We start from the raw sequence: 23,653 nt of genomic DNA, 5'->3' as shown, positions 1-23,653 counted from the left end.
TTGAAAATATTTGGGAGATTCCCCTTGCTTAAGATGTCCCAGAAGGTGGCCTTTTTGGTGGCTATCACTTCTGCTTGCAGGGTGTCGGCATTATCTTGTCGTACCCCCTTTTTGGTGGTCCACAAAGATGGTTCTTCACCCATGTCCATTGTTCCTTCCTAAGGTAGATTCTAATTTCTATTTAAATTAAGACCTTGTGTTGCCTTCCCTGTGTCCCAGGCCCAAGCATTCTAAGGAATTTGCTTTGCATGCCTTGGATGTGGTTCGAGCCATTTGGGTGTATTTTTGCAGCCACTGAGTCTTTTTGGAAGTCAGATACACTGTTTGTGATCACGGGTGGGCCATGAAAAGGACTGTCCGCTTCTTATGCGACCATTTCCATATGGATCAGACAGACAGTGACTCAGGCCTATTCTATCAGGGGTCAGGTTCCTCCTGTTGTTGTAATGGCGCACTCTACTCGGGTGCTTAGTGCTTCTTGGGCCTTAGGCATCAGTGGCACAGGTTTGCAAGGCGGCCACTTGGTCGTCAGTGCACACTTTCACAAAATTTTACAAAGTGGATGTGTTGGCATCTGCGGTTCCTTCTTTTGGTTTTGCAGGCTGCTGTTTAGAGGGTCTGTTTCCTCTTTTGTGGTTTATTGTTCAGGTTGGGCTCCAGTTGTTAAGCTCCTGTTTACCTGGTTGGCAATTGTGTTTAGCCTTGGAATTTTTTGTTGTCCTACCCCTCATGTTTGGCACTTCTTGGGGATGTCCCTATGGTTCTGAATATTAGGGAGCTGTGTCCGTCAATGAACAAAAGAGAAAATTGGATTTTTGACTTACCCCAAAATTTCTTTCTCTGAGTTCATTGACGGACACAGCACCCACCCCTCTATGGAGTTGTATAACTTCTGACACTGCTTGTTACAAAATTGAAGGACTATAGCAGACAAGGTACGAGTATACCACCTAGGACTGCCCCTAGGCATAACCAAGTCTTTTTTCTGCCTAGTGTCCTACTCCTGTAGGGGGAAATATAGCCATAACACAGAACTCTGTGTACTGTGAACAGCAATTTGGTTGTCTCTTCTCCCTGAAAAGCAGGGGGAAAAAAACAGCCAGATCAGAAAGTAAAAGCAGCACATATTACACACATTATACATTGTTAGGCATACGGTTAACCCCTTGATTGCTCGATGTTAAAGCGGTAGTAAATCACCTCTTAGAAAAAAAAAAACCCCAAAAAAACAACCTGCAGAACAATGGCATAAAGGCATCACATACTAGCACATTATGTAATACTTACCTTAGAACAAAGCCCTCCAGTGCCGCACTGTCACCGCTGACAGGGCTTCCATCTTGACCCGTTCTTCCTTCCACGTCCGAGTGCTTGGGCCGTTGGATTAGCCAAGCCGCTATGACATCACTCCCGTGAATGTGTACAGGAGTCGCGGCCATGGCATGGAGCTATGAAGGAATGGCATGGGTATGCCTTCTCTTCAGAGCGCATGTGCTGATGTAGTCACCGGCTGCCTGCAGTGTAAATATGTCCTAAACCGTGCAGGTTTAGGAGATATTCAATATACCTACAGGTAAGCCTTATTATAGGCTTATCATATCAAGTTTCAAATAATATGAAGTTACAAATAAGACTTTACTACCACTTTAACCCCTTCCCAGCCATTGTCATTAGTACAGTGTCAGTGTACTACAGTAATATTACTGATCACTATATTAGTGTCACTAGCGATGTCAGTTAGTGACCCTCCCAGATAGTGTTACCAGAAATCTGCTCTGATTAGCCCACCACCCTATCACAGTCCCTTTATAATTCACTGATCACCGCCATTACCAGTTTTGGATCATAGCTGCATAATTTCCAAAAAATATACCATAGTTTGTAGATGCTATAGCCTTCGCACAAACCAATTAATACACACTTATTGGGTTTTTTTTTAACAAAGACATGTAGCAGAATACACTTTGGCCTAAATTTATAAAGAAATTAGATTTTTTTATTTTTTTTATTGGATATGTTTTATAAGAGAAAGCAGTGTTGGAACTACCAGGGTTGCAGCAGTTGCCATCGCGACTGAGAGTTCTGCCACTGTGGGGGGGGGGGGGGGCCCATCCGTCCTGGCTGTGCTACTATGAGTAATCCCACCACCGCCACTGTTCCCACCCCCCTCACCACCACCACTGCCACTAATCCCACCACCGCCACTGATCCCACCCCCTCACCACCACCACTGTCACTAATCCCACTCCCTCTCACCAATGCCACTGATTCCACCCCCCCTCAATACCACCACTGATCCCACCCTCCTTCACTGCTGCCACTGATCCCACCCCCTTCATCACCACCACTGTCACTAATCCCACCCCCTCTCACCAATGCCACTGATCCGACCCCTTAAACCACAGCACCACCGCTCACCCTCACCACCACTACTTCCACTAATCTTATCCCCCCTCACCACCACCACTGCCCCTAATCCCACCCCCCCCCTCACCACCACTGCTTCCACTAATCCCACCCCCTCTCACCGCCACCAGTGCCACTGATTCCACCCCCCCTCAATACCACCACTGATCCCACCCTCCTTCACTGCTGCCACTGATCCCACCCTCCTTTACTGCTGCCACCGCTGCCACTGATCCCACCTCTTTTACTACCACCACTGCCACTTATCCCATCCCACCACAGCTGGCACTGATTTCATCCCGCCACCACCGCCACCACTGATCCCTTCCTTTCCCCCCACCACTGCCACTCATCCCATCCCCCCACCACTACCACCACCACTGCTTCTCATCCCATCCCATCTACCCCACCACCACCGCTGCCACTCATCCCATTCCATCCCCCCATCACTACCACCACCGCTGTGACTCATTCCAACCCCATGCTCCAGGGGGCCCATGCCTCACCCCTGTACACCTGGATAGGAGGGGCGGGGGTGGCATATAGAGGAACCAATCCCCTCTCCCCTGCAGGAAGAAAATGGAGGGGATCAATTCCTCTATATGCCGCCCCTTCTATCCAGGTGTACGGAGGTGATGCATGGGCTTGATCGCCCCAGGGGTCAGGGGCCACTTCATGGTTTCTTGCACCGGGGCCCTGAAGGTTCTTGTTACGCCTCTGACAGAAAGTATAAAATATTGTTTTTTTTTTCATTTTCGTTTTGAATATTAAAAAATAAAAAACCCAGTGGTGATCAAATACTACCAAAAGAAAGCTCTATTTGTGTGAAGTTAAAGCAGCACAGTGCTAAATAGCAAAAAATGCTCTAGTCCTGAAGGGGGTAAAATCTTCAGGAGGTCAAGTGGTTAATTCAATGTACCCAATAACAAAATGTAGCAGGTTTTCCAGGCCTGTGGGTCTGCCATTGTTACCGGTTACCTCTCCACCCCATGTGAGCTGCGACCCTGGGTGTGAGAACTGAGACATGGACGACTCCTCAACTTAGGTACCCCCTTTCAGCTAGCTGGCACTGGATCCCAGAACCTCTTCTGTAGTGGTCCCCTCTGACTCTGGCAGACCCCCAGGGGCAATCCGCAGTACTCACGACCTGTGTAGGCTTTCCTGGGACTGGAACCCTCTCACGATCTGCAGGCTCTCGGCACACCGGATACCCTCAGCTCAGCTCAACACTCTCTGGATTCTCAGACGACACCCCGAGACATCCACCTCCTCAGACAGGAGGAGAGACAGCCGCACTCTCCCTCCTGGGATTCTGCTCCCACCAAAGACACCCTGTCAAGCACTTCCCCCAAACATATACCCACTCCCAGAATCCTTTGTAGCATATAATCTGCCTTCTGGGGTAGTTACAAGCTTGGATGTGTCCCCTGATTGGGCTTCCCACACTGCCCTATGAGAAGCCTCTCACAGGAGCCAGTGGGGATACTTCTCCCCTCAGCAGGCACATCTGAAATCCCTGACACCCTAACTAAATAAATAAATCACAGCTCTGCTGTTAGGCAGACAAGGCCCACTATACATTTACCTAGCACCTACCTGTAGGGTGCTACAAAGTCAGTAACAATAAGTACATAAACCATAGACATCAGGTGCATATTACAGTTTGTCTCTTAAAAGTTCATCTTCTCTTAGCGGTCAGTTTGTAAAAAATGTTGGTGCAACCTGTGATGGACATTGTGTCAGACCACTGCCCTTTCCATCAATCAGTGACAAATAGCTGGTCAAACTCACACTGCGCTGTCACTGATACACGACAATGACACTATTAGCCTCACCCTGCACTAATATTTTCCAGCGTCCGGGACCATAATAAGTACCAACAAACTTAGAACGATTGTGACTGGATTTAGTTACCTAAGCAATTAACACTTGACGCTGCCACCAGATATTTCTTATAGTAAGTAACATATCAAACTTTCTCAATATTCGAAATAGCAACTATGGCTTTTCAATAAAAGTCTCTCACACTGTCACCATAGACAAGTATATCCAGAGATTTACACTATAGTAGAGCTCTTCAAGGGACAGGGATTCTTTAAGTTCTGTGTTAGTGCATTAGAGACAATATTATTGATTTTGAAATATCATTTAAAAAAAAAAAAAAAGACTTGGGATGTAATTTTCATTAAAGAGGGCTGACAAGTTTGATGTGAGATAGATACCCAGATATTTTAGAGCAGTGGTTTCCCATTTGAATGGAAAATTGTTTTGGCATTGGAGAACGGTTGCGGCTGGGAGGGAGACATTTAACGCTTGTGATTTAGCAAAATTTGTTTTGAGGTTTGAGATGTTTTGGAATAGTTTGAAGTCTTTAAGTAAGTTGGGGATAGATATGTGAGGGTCTTGTAGAAACAACAAAATATCGTCAGCATATGCAGCTACTTTATAGGTATGACCATTTACGTCTAATCCCTTGATATCTGGGTTTGAACGGAGACATCTTAATAGCGGTTCTAGAGTGAGTATGAAAAGAATTGGCGAAATGGGACAACCCTGCCATGTACCGTTAGAGATGGAGAAGGCGTTCGACAGGTGGCCGTTCACCCTGACTCTAGCCATCGGCGAGGAGTAGAGTGACATAATGAATGACCACATATGGTCCTTAAGTCCGACGTGCCGGAGCACAGCCGACAGATAGTCCCAGGCCAACCTGTCGAACGCCTTCTCAGCATCCAGGGATAAAAAGAAGCCTGGGGTATGGGAGGCATTGAGCCAATAATGCAAATTGATAGCCTTAATTGTATTGTCTCTTGCCTCCCTTCCCGGCACAAAGCCAACTTGATCGTTTGAGATCAATGTCGTCAGGATCGGTTGAAGTCGATTTGCCAGAATTTTGGTGAAAAGTTTTAAATCTACGTTTAGTAAGGATATCGGTCTATAATTGGATACCACCGTATCGTCTTTTCCTGCTTTTGGTATGACCGCTATGTGGGCTTCTAGGAGTCTGTGAGGTTGGGTGGGAAGGGAGGACATGGTGTTGAAGGCCTTCAGAAATGGTTTCTGAAGTTGGTCTAAGAACGTTTTATAATAGGCCGCGGTGAAACCATCTGGGCCAGGGCTCTTGCCTAATTTCATTTGTTTAATCGCTTGTTTTAGTTCAGATTCTGTTATTGAGCTTTCTAAAAGGTCAGCGTCTTGCTGAGGGATCGAAGTGGGGCTATGTTTCTGCAGAATTGAGTGTATCAAACTCTGTCTATTGAGGGTGAAGTCCAAACCATGCGTGTTATGAGGTAAGTTATATAGCTCGGAGTAATAATTTTCAAATTGGGCGGCTATATCGGGAGTAGTTAGTTTGGGTCTCCCTTGAGCATCCCTGATGCATTGAATAGAAGAGTTAGATTTCTTAGTTTGAACCGTTCTTGCTAGTAGTAGTAGCTCTTTAATGAAAATTACATCCCAATTCTAAGATCTATCAAAGAAGACCTTCATAAATGGGGAACCTTGTTCTTTTCATGGTTTGGTCGAGCTGCATTGATAAAAATGAATATTCTCCCAAGAATGTTATACATCCTTCAGGCCGTTCCTATCACAATTCCTGCGTCCTTTTTCAGAAATTTCCGTTCATTATGTATACGGTTCCTATGGAACAATAAAAGACCAAGGATCAGCTTTGACCAACTGATAAGACATAAGCAGAAAGGTGGCATCGGTATCCCCGACCTACAGAACTATTATTGGGCCTGTCACCTATCCAGAATTGTGGACTGGTCGGTGCATGCCACCCTCAAGGATTGGGTTCCCCTTGAGGGAGCATTTTCCCACCTCCCTTTAGAAAATACTCCTTGGATTAAGCCAGGTCACATACCGCCGTTACTCAAAAAACACCCACTCATTGGACCAACACTCCAAGTCTTCAAGAAAGTCTCCAAGAAATTTGGCCTTTCTTCTAACCCAGGTCCCCTTACACCAATAATAACAATCCAGCCTTCCCCCCCAGGAATGGACTTATCCCTCATTAAAAATAACTGGCCATTTAAAAACTTACTTGCTAAACACTTTTTCTCAGGAGGCATTTTCCGAGATTTTGCCTATGTTTCCACTCAGTTGTCAAAAGGCTCTTTCCCTGCATTGCTATACCATCAAATAAGACATTTCCTCACAACTTCCAACCAATCCACTTCATTGTCACGACAACCCACTCCATTTGAAACCCTTTGCTCTCAATCCGCTCCTCTAAGACATGTTGTCTCTTTGACGCACAATATGCTCTTCATAAACACTTCCTCGAAAGAAGGGAGGGCGTGTCTCGCATGGGAGAAGGATTTAAGTATGGATTTATCAGAATCCGACTGGGAACGCATTTTCAGCATTGCACATAAGGGATCCATTAACGTCTTGACACAAGAAAACAACTTCAAAACACTGTCCCGATGGTATAGAACACCAACTTTACTATATAAATTCAACTCTGAGAACTCAGATAAATGTTCCAGGGAGGAAGGTATCCTTTTGCATATTTGGTGGTCCTGCCCACATATCCAAAAATTTTGGGCACAAGTGCATCAAATAATGACCAATGTCTCCACAATGGCTCTAGATTATACTACAGCGCAACTGTTACTACACCATTCTGACACCTCAATATCTGCATACTGCAATACGCTTCCCCTACACATGATCAATGCTGCCAAGTTGTGTATTCCCATTCACTGGGGTTTACAACACATTCCCTCAATGAAGGAATGGTTTAAAAAAATCAACAAGATTGCAGAAATGGAGGAACTCATAAATATTGGCAAAGATACACCAACAAAATTCTACCAGACTTGGGCATGTTGGTTGCACTTCCGAACCACAAACCAATACACAGAACTTAAAGACGGGATTATCTTACAACAAACATAACACATTTTACAAGAAATCTGCATATAGTTTAAGGGTAGTATACTTTTTCCCTCGTGGAATTCAAACTCTATCTTTACAGGGAGATATCCCCCTCCCCCCCCTACACCAGGGATGTGTGGGGCTATCTCTCCTCAAACAAATTGGCTATACAGTTTTAAACATCTTTGATCCAAACTGTCATAGGAAGAGCTATGTCGTATCTTATAAATGATGGTCTAAATTGATACTGTATTTCTTCTTGCCTTTCTTCCACCCCCCCCCCCCCCCCACATTTGTATTCAGTTCTAGAAACCTATGCTAATTCTATGTACCAAGAAGAGTGTTACTTTCTATGTATTCAATGTATGTTGATTATTGCTGTATTGTTGTTCATTTAATTTAAATAAAATAAAACTTTTATTGGAAAAAAAAAAAAAAGACAACACCAAGAGTCCAATCACCAAGTAAGACTGTACAATGGCTCTCATAAAGCTTGACAGCGTTGATGGCAAAGAAGAGCTGACAAGTATGATTGCAGTCCTTGTTTTCTGGACCATGAGCAGGGTGTTGACAGAAATTATTTAGCCAATCACCAGGTTTGAGGTGTGGTTGATGGCAGTGGCATCGGGAGGGGGAGGGGGGGGGGCTGACCGAGTGGGCCCCCAAAAAGCCCCAGGTCTGGTATTGCTTATTTAAAATTATTAGCCCTGAGTCCCAAGGCCAGGAGTTGGCCAGGAACTCGGGGGTGAAATACCTCAGCAGTGTGTAACCTCTATCCAGCATCCAGTGATTGGTGGGCAAGCTGGGGGCGGCCGCAATGAGAGAGTGGAGCTGTCACAATGGAGCACTGATGTTGGGGTGGGTGGGGCCGATATTTGGGGCTCCGCCCCTTTGTCCCATTTATAAACAGCCGCTAGCTGGGGAGGAAGGTGGCAGGGGGCGGGACCAATTGTAACTTTTTTTATGTGCATCCACAGTGGTGTATAATAAACCTGAATTAAAATAAACCTGAATTATACACCGCTTGGTGTGCATATACAGTAGTTACAATTGATCCCGCCCCCTGCCACATTCCTCCCCGGCCAGCAATGTATACAGGCCACCGATGCCACAAAGGGGCGGAGCCCCGCATATCGGCCCCTCCCATCCCCAACATCAGTGCTTCAATTTGACAGCTCCAGTCACTTTCATTTGGCCGCCCCTGGCTTGCCCACCAATCCCTGGCTGTGTTGGATAGATGTTACACTGCTGCATGTCCTGCTCGGCTGCACTCATTTTTGTTCCATCTGATGCCCCCATTGTTCCATCGGCTCCTGTTTACTGCTAATCAAGGTTTTAAGATAAGTGTGCAATGTTTAACTAATTGGTGTTTTTGGAGTTTAACTAATTCCTGAACCTTGCACCCTGTACAACGCACTCCTGAACCTTGCACCCTGTAAAATGCACTCCTGAACCTTGCACCCCGTACAACGCATTCCCCTGAATCTTGTACCCCGTACAGCACACTCCTTAACCTTGCAGCCCGTACAACGGACTCCTAAACCTTGCACCCTGTACAACGTACTCCTGAACCTTGCACCTTGTACAACGCACTCCTGAACTTTGCACCCTGTACAACGCACTCCTGAACCTTGCACCCTGTACAACGCACTCCTGAACCTTGCACCCTGTACAATGCACTCCTGAACCTTGCACCCCTTACAACGCACTCTGGAACCTTGCACCCCGTACATCACACTCCTGAACCTTGCACCCTGTACAACGCACTCCTGAACCTTGCACCCTGTACAACACATTCCTGAACCTTGCACTCTATACAACTCTGGGGGGGCTGTGTAATGCAAAAAGGGTCCAGAGGTGTGTCTGGGGGGCTATGTAATGCAAAAGGTGTCCAGAGGTGTGGGGGGGCTGTGTAATGCAAAAGAGGTCAAGAGGTGTGGGGGGGTGACTGTGTTATGTAAAGGGGCCCAGAGGCGTGTGTGGGGGGCTGTGTAACGCAAAAGGGTCCAGAGGAGTGTGTGGGGGGCTGTGTAGTGCAAAAGGGGTCCAGAGGTGTGGGGGGCTGTGTAATGCAAAAGGGGTCCAGAGGTGTGTGGGGGGCTGTGTAATGCAAAAGGGGACTGGAATGTGGGGGACGCTGTGTAATGTAAAGGGATCCAGAGGTGTGGAGGGCCCCTGTGTAATGTAAAGGGGTCCAGGGGTGTAGGGGGGCTGTGTAATGTAAAGGGGTCCAGAGGTGTCGCCCCCATCAAAATGCTCTAATTGGTGTTACACTCACCTTTAATCCAGCGCTGGGCAAAGCTCCCTGGTGCTGATCTTCACGCCCCCTTCTGATGTATGAAAGGGACGTTGTGGGATCAAATTTACTTTCTGGCTCAAGCCCCTGGTCTTTTTCCTACCTAGCAACACCCCAGGCCGTTGGGCTGTCACCATGTTAATGATCACCCCACAGATCCAGTTTTCTATAGGTATTATTATCTTTGAGTACTCACAGGTTACAGTCTGCTAACTTGTATATTATTGTCCAATGTAAAATTATCTTTTGAATGAATATAAATATGAACAGTGTTGGATTTCTATTTCGCCTAGGAGAAGTAATGTGTTCTGTGTACCTTCTAATATAGTAGTGTTTTGGGCTTAAAATGCTGCTGATTATTTGAAATGGGTTAATATGTCCTTATCCAGGTAGCACTGTTACTATTTCAGGAGTGTATGAAATACACTGAGGTTTGGATGGTTCAGAATGAGATAGACAGAAATGTGTATTCAATAATCACTCCAGCTAAGATATGTACGATGGGCAATTAGTTGAAAGGATATCTGCTTGCTTTCCAAATTACTCAAGCTAGCAAGTTTGATGGTTTTATGAGGGTACTGAGACATACAGTATATTGGGGTTAGGTTCTGCTAATCCATTCAAATTACTGATAAGGGTATTTGGCATGCAGCTAAAAGTTTGGGGGAGGGGGTGGAAGGTCACTGCTGCTCTGTACCTTGTGCTGGTAAAATGGTATGGGTAACCTGGGACCTGACCAAAATGACTGCCAAACACAGCTTTTCGTGTGCCAGCACGCCTTACCATTACACAACCTACGCACATTTAATGTACTGTAGTGATGTTCATCTCTAGCTAGTGGCTTATGTGAATACTACTTAATATTTTCCCACCAGAGCACACACACGAGAAACCTCAAAATATCTGCAAGGGAGGCCCCAACATTTTGAATACCTATGGGGCCTCTGCAGAGTTTAATCCAACACCGAGAGAAATTGGCTGCAGGTACAGTAGGTGGTGGGAAAAGTGGAGCTGCAGGCACAGTAGGTGAAGGGAGAGGGGGATGTATGTGGGCGGGGCTTAGGCACCAATGTGGGGGACAAGTGGAACTGTACTCGCTAATGCGTGAACTTCAGGCTGGGAGCTGCAGTCATGTGATAATCAACATTGAGGCAGGGCTCTCTGACATAGAAACAAGCTTCAATGACATTGTTAACTCCTTTGTCTCTGCACTGACTCCGTTACAGTGATGACACTTAGGCACTCTTTTTGCATAGAGAACACCATTCCCATGTGTGCAGCATTTTCAAGCCAATGCTGCTGAGCATGTACCGGGCTCCACCAATCCAGCAGTTTATGTCACCTCTGTCCCAGTGACACATTCCATGGTTGCTATGGAATACAGGAAACAATCTTTCCTTCTCTTTCCAATCTCCATGCTTGCTCTCTTCTCCAGGGGCCACTCTACACACTCTACTTCGTGATTCCAGGCTGGGTCCCTTGGCACTCTGTGCTGCAGTTCCAGTTCCAAAGAGTGGGGGCCTGGCCGCTAGTGGAGGTTCCAAGCACTTAACCCCCTCCACTACTGCCGGTTACCCATCTCCTGGCTGATTGGCTGCCTTGCTTGTGACACAAACACTGTATTTCTTAGCAACAACACCTTACCTTCCACTGGACAGTATTCTGTGTGTTGGACCATGTATTGCATCTTCATCTAGCTCAGTCCCTTTATTGTGATGCAAGCCCTGTCCTTTTAATACGCTTATATTATATAATATTATATAATATTATATATTCTATATATTATATATTCCTATACAGAGGTATACTAATGCCTATAAGGCAATCAAACCTGAATGACAGCAGATAGTTCACAGTGCTTTAGAGGCAAATGCCAATTAAGGCAAATAATCCACAAGGCAGTAAGTATCCTTAATTGGCAGCATGTTCATAAAGTCAATAAGTCCACAGCTGGCAGATAAGAGTCCATTTTTGAAGACACTTACTGTTGACTGTAAGTAAAATAACCGCGCTAAGCCCAAAGTATAATAAAGCTGCAGCTGTAGTGGGAATCACTAAATGGCATAAAAATAAAGGAGAGCTGCGCTAAATTGAGATTGCGTAATAATGAATCAAACAATATACTTCTATCTAAAGTGGGCTAATGATATTATACCCATAACATTGTCACACAATAAGATAAATGTCCATAAATATTGGTATGAGTCCCAAAAAAGGTCAGTAAAGCAAGCAAAGAGTGTTGGGTGCAGAAAGGAATCCACCACCGATTCAATGTGCTTTCATCCACGCCGTGTGCTGCATGTAAAGGGCTCACACAAGGCTTACCAGAACTCAATTGAGTGTAGGCAGGATATCACAAATAAGCATCAGCGAATCAACGTGGGAGACTGACATCTCATACTGGATAATACCATGGTCACTGTAATCAGCAGGGGACCATACTGCACACAAACACCATAGAGGCACTGCACGCCAACACCATGAGAGCTCGAACACGTCCTCAATCCAATCCTTCCGAAGGGTATGAAAGAAAGGGGGAGCAACAATGGTGTAGTATGCACAAACCTTTTATTCAAAAATAGGTTAAAACACTCACATGTAAGAAGAAAATCACAAGCGCTGTACACAAATCGTTTCAAGAACGCTGCCGCCCGACTTCCGGGTTGCTCGTGGTGACGTCAGCACGCCTCTCCGACGTGTTTCGTCACAAATGACGTCTTTTGACTGATGCTTATTTGTGATATCATGCCTACACTCAATTGAGTTCTGGTAGGCCTTGTGTGAGCCCTTTGCATGCAGCACACGGCGTGGATGAAAACACATTGAATCGGTGGTGGATTCCTTTCTACACCCAACACTCTTTGCTTGCTTTACTGACCTTTTTTGGGACTCATACCAATATTTATGGACATTTATCTTATTGTGTGACAATGTTATGGGTATAATATCATTAGCCCACTTTAGATGGAATCATATTGTTTGATTCAATATTATGCAATCTCAATTTAGCGCAGCTCTCCTTTATTTTTATTTTTATACTTACTGTTGACTGTCTCACTACCTCTTCTGGTAGTTTATTCCAAGCATCAACTACCCTTTCGAGGTAAAATATTACTTTCTAAGATTAGTTTTGAACTTTCCTCCCGTTAGTTTAAGGTCATGTCCCTGTGTTGATTTTGGTTTCATATTGAAAAAAATCACCCCCTTGATGTATTTAAAGGTTTCAATCATGTTTCCCCTTTTCCTTCTTTCCTCCAGACTGTACATATTAGGTTCCCGAAGTCGCTCTCGGTATATTTTATCCCCCAGACCTTTCACCATTTTTGTTACCCACCTCTGGACTCGTTCTATTTTATCAATATCCAATAATAAGGTGGTGGCTGCAGGTGTGATTGCCATCATCCATACATATATTACAGAACAATTAGGAGATCCTCAAGAAATTGGATTTTTAAGGCAATCAAAACAATTTAATAAAAATGTAAATATTAGGCGCATGCGCGGTAGCTCCTAATATGGCCGCTTGAGCCCGGAGCTCCGTCTCGCGTGGGAAGACTACGGATCCCCGCGTCGCTTCCTGACCCAGCTCCTTGGCACCGAAGGCATCCTCGGACGGGCACACTTGTATAAAGTACTCGAAACCCATACTTGAGTAAAAGTACAAGTGCTCGATCAAAAAGTGACTTGAGTAGAAGTGGAAGTGCTCTATCAAAAAGTGACTTGAGTAGAAGTACTAAAGTATTCAACATTTTTTGTACTTAAGTATCACAAGTAGTTTTTTTTTAATTTTGCTACTCAAGTACTGAAAGTAAAAGTACCAGTATTTTTTTTTTTTTTTAAAATTGCTACTCAAGTACTGAAAGTAAAAGTAAAAGGACAAGTACTGTGTTATGTAGTTATTAAAGAAAGAAGTCAAAAGTTTGAACATCATATTGTTTTTTATTATTTCAAATGATTAACCTAAAGGACAATCACAATTCCTTTGGCTGTAACTTTTTGTAAACAAAAACAGATAAAGTATGTCCCTCCCTTTCCCCTTTAAAGCATCCCTCCTTCTCTTCCCTGCATGTTTTTTTTTTTTCTCCACAGCTTATTGGTGCGCAAAATCATATATAAACCAATGTGATATACAACAATATATTCCAATAATGAAATAAAGGACGAGTGTATGAAATCAAAGTCAATAAAAAGTCCATATATATAATGCCATAATACCATATATATGTGACAAAACAAGATGAATATATGTTCAAAGGTGCAGGAATCATACAGGTGCTATTCCAAATAATAGGTGCAGACTCCCACCACCTTGTGGATTTCCCCCTTACCCGCGGATGAAGGTAAGTGCAAAATAATATCCAAATAGACTCTTCCAGTGAAACAAAACTGCAAAACCTGTGCTCTCAACTTCCAGTGAAAAAAGCAAAATCAGCCTCTTACCAGAAAAAAGGTCTATGTACGCTTGTGACTCTCCTTGGTTGGGGGAGGTTCTCTTTCCCCTTAACAGCAGATATGTAGACCATTTTATTTATACATACAGTAGCATTTATTTTTATGTGTGCTGATTTACACATGACATTATACACATTTTTTTGAACTTCATGAAACCTGCCATCTACCGTTCTGGCAGTGTTAATTTTTATAATTGTAACGAGTAACTATGCAGCACAAAAAAAATATATCGGAGTAGAAGTATTGAAATCATTGAAAAAATGTAGTGAAGTAAAAGTGGAAGTAGGAGAAAAAAATTCTACTCTAGGAAAGTACAGATACCGCCTTTCGGTACTTAAGTACAGTAGTGAAGTAGTTCTACTTAGTTACTATACATCTCTGTGGACGGGGGAACAACGGCAGATACACCTCATGCCAGTTGGATCGGTCCAGAGGGACCTTACAGCAACATTTTCTGAACCGGAAAACCTGACAGGAATCTCCAATATCGCGGACACCACTCAGCTCAGCCTGCACAGATGGGACACAATTTCTCCATGAGCCCTGCTGGGGGATCCCCAGTAAGTATCCCTCAAGTGGGGAATGTCTCTCCGGCATCCACTGAATCTTTACTGGGCCTGATGCTTAACTCATGCCCAGGGACTACCATGAAGGCAAGTGCGGCCCACCATCAGTCTCTCTATACAGGCGCTGGCTTCTCTCCAGGCCCTTACTGACAGAGGGAAGCAATGTTCCTGAAGTTTGCTGACTTACTAGACAAGGGACTGACATCCACTGCCTCAAAAATTACGGGTGACATAAAGGCTGACCTTATACATATAGGATCTCGCATTGAAGCAATTGAGAGTAAATTGGACCACACTGTGATTAAAACGAACCAAAATTCTGACCGTCTCCAAGAGTTACATGACCAATTGGAAGCTGCTTTTTTGAAAATAGACGATCTTGAAAATAGTAGCAGGAGGTACAATTTCAGGATTCGAGGGGTCCCAGAAAGTTTTGCAGATGTCACTGACACGGTTCAGTCAATCATCAAAGCACTCATACCGGACATTGCCCCTCATAAGCTTGAACTATACAGAGCTCACAGGGCCTTGCAATCTTTACGTCAAGATGGCCTACCTAGAGACATTATAGCGAAACCTCACTATTATGGCGTGAAGGAGGAAATAATGAGGAAATCTCGCTCCAGCGATCATCTAAATTTTCAAGGAGTGCCTATTCAAATCTTCACGGATCTATCCCCAGCCACCATCCAAAGACGCAGGTATTTTAAACCGCTCTTGGCTGCTCTCATTCAACATAATATTAAATACAGGGGTCCTTCAGAAGTGGAAAAAAGTTAAAACTATTAATTGTGGTTAAAATATAATAAATGTGTAGTGTAAAAAATAAAGTGCTGTTGTTACACAATTCCTTATCCTTGTGATTGTGGATATGTTGAACTTCAATCAAACCGAGATTTAAATAAATAAATATACAATCTATAAAGTGTTAAACCAGGTATTCCAAACTATAAGGTGCTGGGTGCTTTCAATCTTCAATAAATACATATCATGCCAACAAAGTCTTTAAACTCATTTAAATTAATAAAGTGCAATATCAGTGAATGTCCGTTTTATTCCATCCACCACAGAAAAAATATATTCAGCTGTGTATCTTCAACTTAAATCACAAAGTGCTTCCGTGCAAAAAAAGGTGCTGTGACTTGTTCCTCCACCAGGTGTCACTTCTAGGTGCTCTAAACTCTCACCTTAATGGAGTATATAGCCAAGTTCTCCCAGCGCTATTCAGATTGTTTCTACGCCTATAACAAGTTGATTAAATGTAAGTGCAATTGTTTTTTTATGAATAAATTGGTTTAAATACTGCACCATGATGGCCCTCTGTGTTTGATGAGCCCCGAGGTCGTGCTAGGAGTTAAGGACCCCTTAGGACAAAAGCACCCCAATACGGACCCTGAGAGGTATCCCGGGACCCAGAGGCGTAACTAGAACCTTCAGGGCCCTGATGCAAGAAACCATGAAGGGCCCCCCAGACCCCTGGCCGGGGCCCTTACCTTCAAGTCCAGGGCTCTTCCCACTAATCCTGGGGCTCTTTACACTCGTTGCATGGCCTTTTATTACGGTCCCACAGCAGGATTCTTTCACAAGTTCTGCAGTGGGCCCCCTTCCTGCAATCTTGTGGGCCCCCTTCCTGCAATCTTGGGGCCTCCCCACAGTGGTGCAATGCCAGGGTCCAGTCGCAAGTGTGACCTTTGCGATCTTGGAAGTTCACCCACTGGTTTGCTACCGGGCCCCCTGGAGCATGGGGCCCGGTAGCGATTGCAACCCCTGCAACCCCTGTAGTTACGCCCCTGCCAGGACCACGAATAGGACTCTGGAGACAGGACACGCAAGCCGTTGATCACCTAACCGGGGGTCAAATAGATATACACAGGCGATTTATATACTCCATTAAGGTGAGAGTTTAGAGCACCTAGAAGTGACACCTGGTGGAGGAACAAGTCACAGCACCTTTTTTTGCACGGAAGCACTTTGTGATTTAAGTTGAAGATACACAGCTGAATATATTTTTTTCTGTGGTGGATGGAAAAAAACGGACATTCACTGATATTGCACTTTATTAATTTAAATGAGTTTAAAGACTTTGTTGGCATGATATGTATTTATTGAAGATTGAAAGCACCCAGCACCTTATAGTTTGGAATACCTGGTTTAACACTTTATAGATTGTATATTTATTTATTTAAATCTCGGTTTGATTGAAGTTCAACATATCCACAATCACAAGGATAAGGAATTGTGTAACAACAGCACTTTATTTTTTACACTACACATTTATTATATTTTAACCACAATTAATAGTTTTAACTTTTTTCCACTTCTGAAGCGCGCCACACACCCCCATATTTAAATTATTGTATCAACTGGTTCCTGGTACCAGTCTCGTGGTGCCGCAATAAGAAGGGACCTAAACTACCTCAGATAGCGCAGGAACCACCCACACACACAAAATAATATTAAATACAGATGTCTGTTTCCATTTAACCTCAAATTTGAATTCAAACAAAAATCATACTCCTTCTCCTCCTTCCACAAGGGAGAGAAACTTCTCCTGAAACTGCGCATCATCACTCAAGAACCATCTTCTCCTCCATCATCAGTTTCCAGTTCCACCAAGCGACAATTGCCCTCCAGCCCGCTTTCACCCTTATGGCAGAAGACCAAACCGAAGAAGTCGAAGGATGGTCGTTGTCCCTGAGTTGCCCTGTCTTTCTACATGGCTTTTCCTTGTCTAGCAACATCTGAAACGCTTCTATATACATAACTGTATATACTGTTTTTTTTTTCTGCTGCCTACAGGTTTTCAAAGTATCTATATTCACAAATTTCCTCGAGCCACTGGGTGCTTCATGTCCTGCATGGGACACGTAGTGGTTGGGGCCTTATCCTTGAGATGGGACGGCACTATCTTATTCTTAGTCAGCTGGTTATACTGTTTTTGTAGCTGGTTCAGCAATTCGTTTTTATCAATTTTTCCTTTAAATCTTTTTACTGCTTTTACAGGTTTTGAGCTTTTTTTGGGGATCCGAGTCTCTGGTGCGGTGATCATGCCCCACCTCCCATCTTGGTGACTTGTTGTCCAGGTTCATCAACATGGGTTCCTCCCTCTCTTCTGAGGGAGAGGATTTTTTCTCTCGAATAGGTCCTACTGGACCTGTTGTGTTGTCCTTTTATGTTTGTCTTTCGTGTTGTATTGTCCTGTTTTTGTTTTATGTTTTTCGTAGGTACTTACTCAATTGGCTCCTAGGCCTGGCTGTTTATTTCCAGCCTGGGTTCCTCTTGAGTTTGGGCTTCTCCTTCCGCTTCTTGTTAATTCCCTTATTTCTCTATCTTATTTCTTCTTCTTTTCCTTTAGTGTCCAGGGAGATTTCAGTGTGGATATCCGTTGCTACAGCATACTCTTCTCCTTATCAAGTACAGGGACTCAACTTCTCAGGTAAGGCCATTCCTTTACAGCTAGGTTGCTCACTTCCACTCCATGGCTGCATCTAAAACTTTGAACACAAAACTTTGCATAGCCTCACAAAATGTTCAGGGGTTGAACTCTCCAGTCAAACGGAGGAAAGTTCTTCAATATTATCATGGCCAACAGATAGATGTCCTGTTTCTTCAAGAAACCCATTTTCCTAAAACATATTGCCCTTCCTTTCTTTATACCAAATACCCTTCCTTTTTTCTGGCCAAGGCGGGTAATAAAACGAAGGGGGTAGCAATTCTATTCTCTCGTAATTGCAAGTTCTCTCCAGTATTCTCTTACTCAGACCCTGGGGGTAGGTTTCTCCTAGTAAAAGGCCATATTGAAGGCACCCTATATTCCTTTGTTTCTTATTACGCGCCGAACCAAAATCAATTGCAATTTTTCCAGTCTATGTTCCGTACCCTTTCTCCTTTCTTAGAGGGGGTCCTAATCTTTGGGGGGGGGGATTCCAATGTAGCATTCGATCAAATCCTCGGCAAAAAAAGACCGCCCGGTAAACAATGTCTGGCTCCCTCTAGGCAGAGTCTGCGTATTTGCAAACTGTTGGCTAGTCAGGGTCTGGTTGACATTTGGTGGGAAACTAACCCCACTAGGAAGGACTACACATATTTTTCTAATCCCCACCTATCTTTTGCTAGAATTGACCACATTCTTGTATCATCAGCTCATGTCCCACTGGCCTCTAAGGCTTTCATAAGAGACTCCCCTTGGTCTGACCATTCGGGAGTCTTTCTGAACTGGTTGTGGAAGGAGAATCATGCTCGAGAATACAAATGGAAAATTAATGAAACTATTCTCAGCAATCCTAGTATCGTTAACGAAATTGAGACGGCTTTCCAGGAGTATTTTTCTCTAAATGACTCACAGGAGATTTCTCCTGAAACCTTGTGGGCGGCACACAAAGCCACTATCAGAGGTGTTCTAATCCAAATTTCGTCACAAACACGCAAGGCAAAAAAGGCTGAAGTTGAGAGACTTGAAAATGAGTTTCAAGTGATCAGCAGGAAACATAAATTGAACCCAACCAGTAAGAGCCGGTTCACACTGAGGCGACACGACTCCTTACTACTTCGGGGGCGACTTGTGCATTACATTGCACCACGACTTCGGAGCGACTTGCAGGGACTTCACATAATGGAAGTCTATGCAAGTCGCTCCGAGGTCGCCCCGAAATAGTACAGGACCCTTTTTCTAAGTCGGAGCGACTTGTGTCGCTCCTATTAGAACGGGTCCTGTAGCGGTCAATGGACCGCGAGGGAACGCGACTTGTCAGGCTGACAAGTCGCACTAATGTGAACCGGCTCTTAATCTGCGGAGGCTTTGGGAGCAGCGAGGCTTTCCCTCAACCTTGCCCTCACCACTAAGGCCAAAAAGGACCTTCGCTGGTCCTCAGCTAAATTTTTTTCAACATAAAGATAAAACGGGTACAGCTTTAGCATGCAGGCTTCATCCCAAACCTCGCTCTTATGTCTTACCGAAGCTTAAGATTGCTGGAGGCATCCTATCCCAGAACCCTCTTAAAATTTTACAAACATTCCGAGACTTTTACCAAAAGATTACAATCCCCATTCTTCCCCTGCTTCAGAGGAAGTGGATTCATTTTTATCATCAGTTTCTCTTCCCATGCTTGCTGATACTCACCGTTCAAAACTCGAACAACCATTCTCAGATAAGGAAGTTCTTCGGACCATTCTTAAATCTTAAACGAACTATGGCACAGGCCCGGATGGTTTTTCCAACTTATATTATAAAACTTTTGCTACCACACTGGCTCCCTACCACACTAAATTCTTTAACGCTTTGGGGACTGGCTCACCTCTAAATAAGGCACTTAACTCTGCCTATATATCTGTGCTACCCACGCCAGGGAAGGATCCGAGCCTAGTTGATAATTATCGCCCAATTTCACAAATTAACAATGATCTCAAATTACTAACAAAGATGTTGGCGGATCGTATGTCTTCCTTTATAGCTTCCTACATACATAAGGACCAGGTGGGCTTTATCCCTGGGAGGCAAGGGCCAGACCAGACCCGTAGAGCCATAGACATCATTTCCCTTCTACAATCCAAATGGGAAGGGCGGGCAGCTCAAAAAGGCTTTTTGCTGTCTTTGGATCTCCATAAAGCTTTTGACTCGATTTCTTGGAATTATCTGTTCGAGGTACTTAAACAGTGGGGTTTCGGCAAATCCTTTTTGAACATCATGCACGCACTATACTCCACTCCTGAGGCACAAATTAGGTTGCAGGGATTTTACTCTACTCCGCTGACGATCTCCAGTGGCACTAGGCAGGGGTGCCCTTTTTCACCCCTGCTTTTTGCCATTGCTATTGAATCTCTAGCTATATCAATAAGGGACAATGTAGACATAAAAGGGGTTCAATGTGGTTCTCATTCTCATAAGTGCGCCTTATTCGCAGATGATATACTTCTCTTTGTTACAGAGCCTATGGTTTCCCTTCCATATTTGTGCCGGACCCTCGATGCTTTTTCGAGAGCCTCGGGACTAAGAGTAAACTACTCCAAATTTACAAGCAAAGAATATTAATCTGCCTCCCCCAGAGGTGATGACCCTCTGAGAACACTTTGAGTTCAACTGGTCCACATCCTACATCCCTTACCTGGGCATCCACCTAACTTCATCAGTGGATCAGTTGTTCAGGGGCCAACTACCCAAAATTATTTAAATACATGGAAACTGAAATGCATAATTGGTCTCACCTTCATCTGTCAGATATGTCAAAATGACCCTGTTGCCCCAAATTTTATATTACTTCAGATCTCTACCAATCTCAGTCCCCGCTGAATTTTTGAAGAAGCTACAGAACAGGATTACTAAATTTATCTGGGGGGCGAAAGGTTACAGACTACTGAAACAGGTTTTACTTTGGTCCCGGTCAAATGGAGGACTAGGAGTTTCTAACCTACGTGGGTATCTACAAGCAGCACACTTAGCTCAGACCTCTGACATCTACAAAATAGCGGATACTCCGGATTGGGTCCACATGGAACGACAAGCGGTCCCGCTTAACACCCTGGATTACCTGCTTTGGTGCCCACCTAAAGATAGACCGCCTATACTTTCACCTACCCTCTCTCACTCATTTCGACTATGGGACTCCCTTAGAGACCACCCTAACCTTATTTCACCCATCCGGCCTTTGGCACATATCTTCAGAAATCCCCTATTCCCCCCGGGTAAGGATATCATGGCTTTTAAATGGTGGCTGGATAAAGGCATCTACAGAATAAGTAATTTCTTCACCCTCTCTGGACCCATTACTGATAAATTTTGCAAAAAGAAACTTAAAATGCCAAATTCCGAAAAATTCCGGTTTTTACAATTGTCACATTTTTTGCATTCACTGTGGACTTTCAAACCAACTCCCCCTCGCACTACTCCATTTGAAAAATGGTACGGTGACACGTCAGAAAGGAAGGGCGGTATCTCAATAATTTATAATTCTCTAACCTCAGCGTCTTCTAAATTGCCATACATGGAGGTTTGGGAGACTGACCTAGCACAGGAATGGCCTACAGATAGATGGTTTCAATGTTCCTCTAGAGCAGGGATCCTCAAACTACGGCCCTCCAGTTGTTGTGGAACTACACATCCCATGAGGCATTGTGAAACTCTGACATTCCCAGACATGACTAGACATGATGGGAATTGTGGTTCTTGAACAACTGGAGGGCCATAGTTTGAAGACCCCTGCTCTAGAGTGTCTAAAGGTATCATTAATGTATCGCTTGTCGAGGCCAACATAAAAGTGTTAATGAGTTGGTACCTAGTTCCTCTCAGGTTGTTAAGAATGTTTCCGTCTACTTCTCCTCTCTGCTTCTGGGGCTGTGATTCTATAGGGGTTATGTTGCATGTATGGTGGACTTGCCCCAGAATCAGGGGACTCTGGAGCAAAATTTTTCACATGATACGCAAAATAACTGGGGTAGCTATTGTTAAAAACCGGCAAATAGCTCTTCTTAACGCACGAGATTTTCCAGCTAGTAAGGCTAACCATCAGCTTATCCATTTTATTTTAACGGGGGCGAAAATGACCATTGCAGGCGCATGGAAATGTCCTAAGGTCTCCTTCACAAGGGCCAAACGAAAAATGTTGTGGATCATGGCCCAGGAAAAGTTGGTTAGCATACTGGAAAATTCTTCTGTACATTTTGAAGCTACATGGGAACCCTGGGCTATCTACAGTATGTTAAGGTCTCACTTATGTAACTGATGAGTTTTAGTCATCATGCTGAGTGGATTTAAGCTTGTACGTACTCCCTGGACACTACTCTCTTCTTTTTCTCCTATCTCTCTTCCCCTTCTCCTTTCTCCCTCTCTCTAACCTCTTCCTGTCTTTACCCATTTACACGTCCTTTTTTTGATTCTGGAAGCCCTTGGAATTTTTGAAAATTTTTATTCTATCGACATGCCCTTACAAATAACCTTATCGTTCTATATGGGCGAAGGTACAGGTAAAAAACATGCTCTTTTTCTCGCTTGGTCTTTAAACTTCTTTGATGGAATATTATAGTGAGAGGTTCTCCCCATGCAAAGCAGATTCCCATTGGGGGTGCTTGGGGATGCAGTAGGAAGAATATTTGCATTCCATATGGCTTCTTATACGCCATTCTTATGCCATGCTTATGGATTCTGTAAAACTCCTGTAATATTTTTGTAATGGACATTATATTGATGCTTCTCTTTGTTTTACACTGGTTGTAACCTTGCATTGTGTGTTTGTTTCCTGTGTTTTTCCTGAAACTTCAAATAAAAATCTATTGAGAAGAAAAATATTAATTTTTATTGAGAAAATATTTAAAAACAAATCACAGTCATGATTAGAGTAAAAAACACACAGCGTATACTTGAATGATAAAAGAATTGACAAATATTAGATACTCAAGAAGCAAAGAATGGCATTCCTGAGCACAGCTGATAATCAGCTTGGATGGAATTGGTGGAAAAAATGCCATTCTTTGCTACCTGAGTATCTAATATTTGTCAATTCGTTTATCATTCAAGTATACGCTGCGTGTTTTTTACTCTAATCATGACTGTGATTTGTTTTTAAATGTTTTCTCAATAAAATTTTATATTTTTATTAAATTGTTTGATTGCCTTAAAAATCCAATTTCTTTAGGATCTCCTAATTGTTCTGTAATTTATCAGTATCCTTCTGTAAGTGAGGTCTCCAGAACTAGACATAGTATTCTAAATGAGGTCTCACTAAAGATCTATATAGGGGAATCAGAACCTCCTTCCTCCTGCTGGCGATCCCTCTAGTGATGCATTCTAGAATTCTATTTGCTTTTCCCACTGCCTGGGCATTTGCTCATTTTTGCAACCATCTGAAATAAGTACCCCAAAATCTTTTTCTTCTGTAGTGCTGGCTACCACTGTATCCCCAATGTAGTACTCTCTCAGGGGATTCTTTTTCTCTAGGTGCATTATTTTGCATTTAAAAATATTGAACTGTGCCCGGAACAGGGAATGTGATACGTGGTGAGGTCGCCCGCACGGGTAGGTAATCTGGGTGTTCACTTCTTTGCCCCCCCCTGCTTTTCC

The sequence above is a fragment of the Pelophylax lessonae genome, assembly GCF_965119305.1.
Source record: "Pelophylax lessonae genome assembly, chromosome: 4".
Taxonomy (NCBI): Eukaryota; Metazoa; Chordata; class Amphibia; order Anura; family Ranidae; genus Pelophylax; species Pelophylax lessonae.
Note: the sequence above shows the minus strand (reverse complement) of the source record.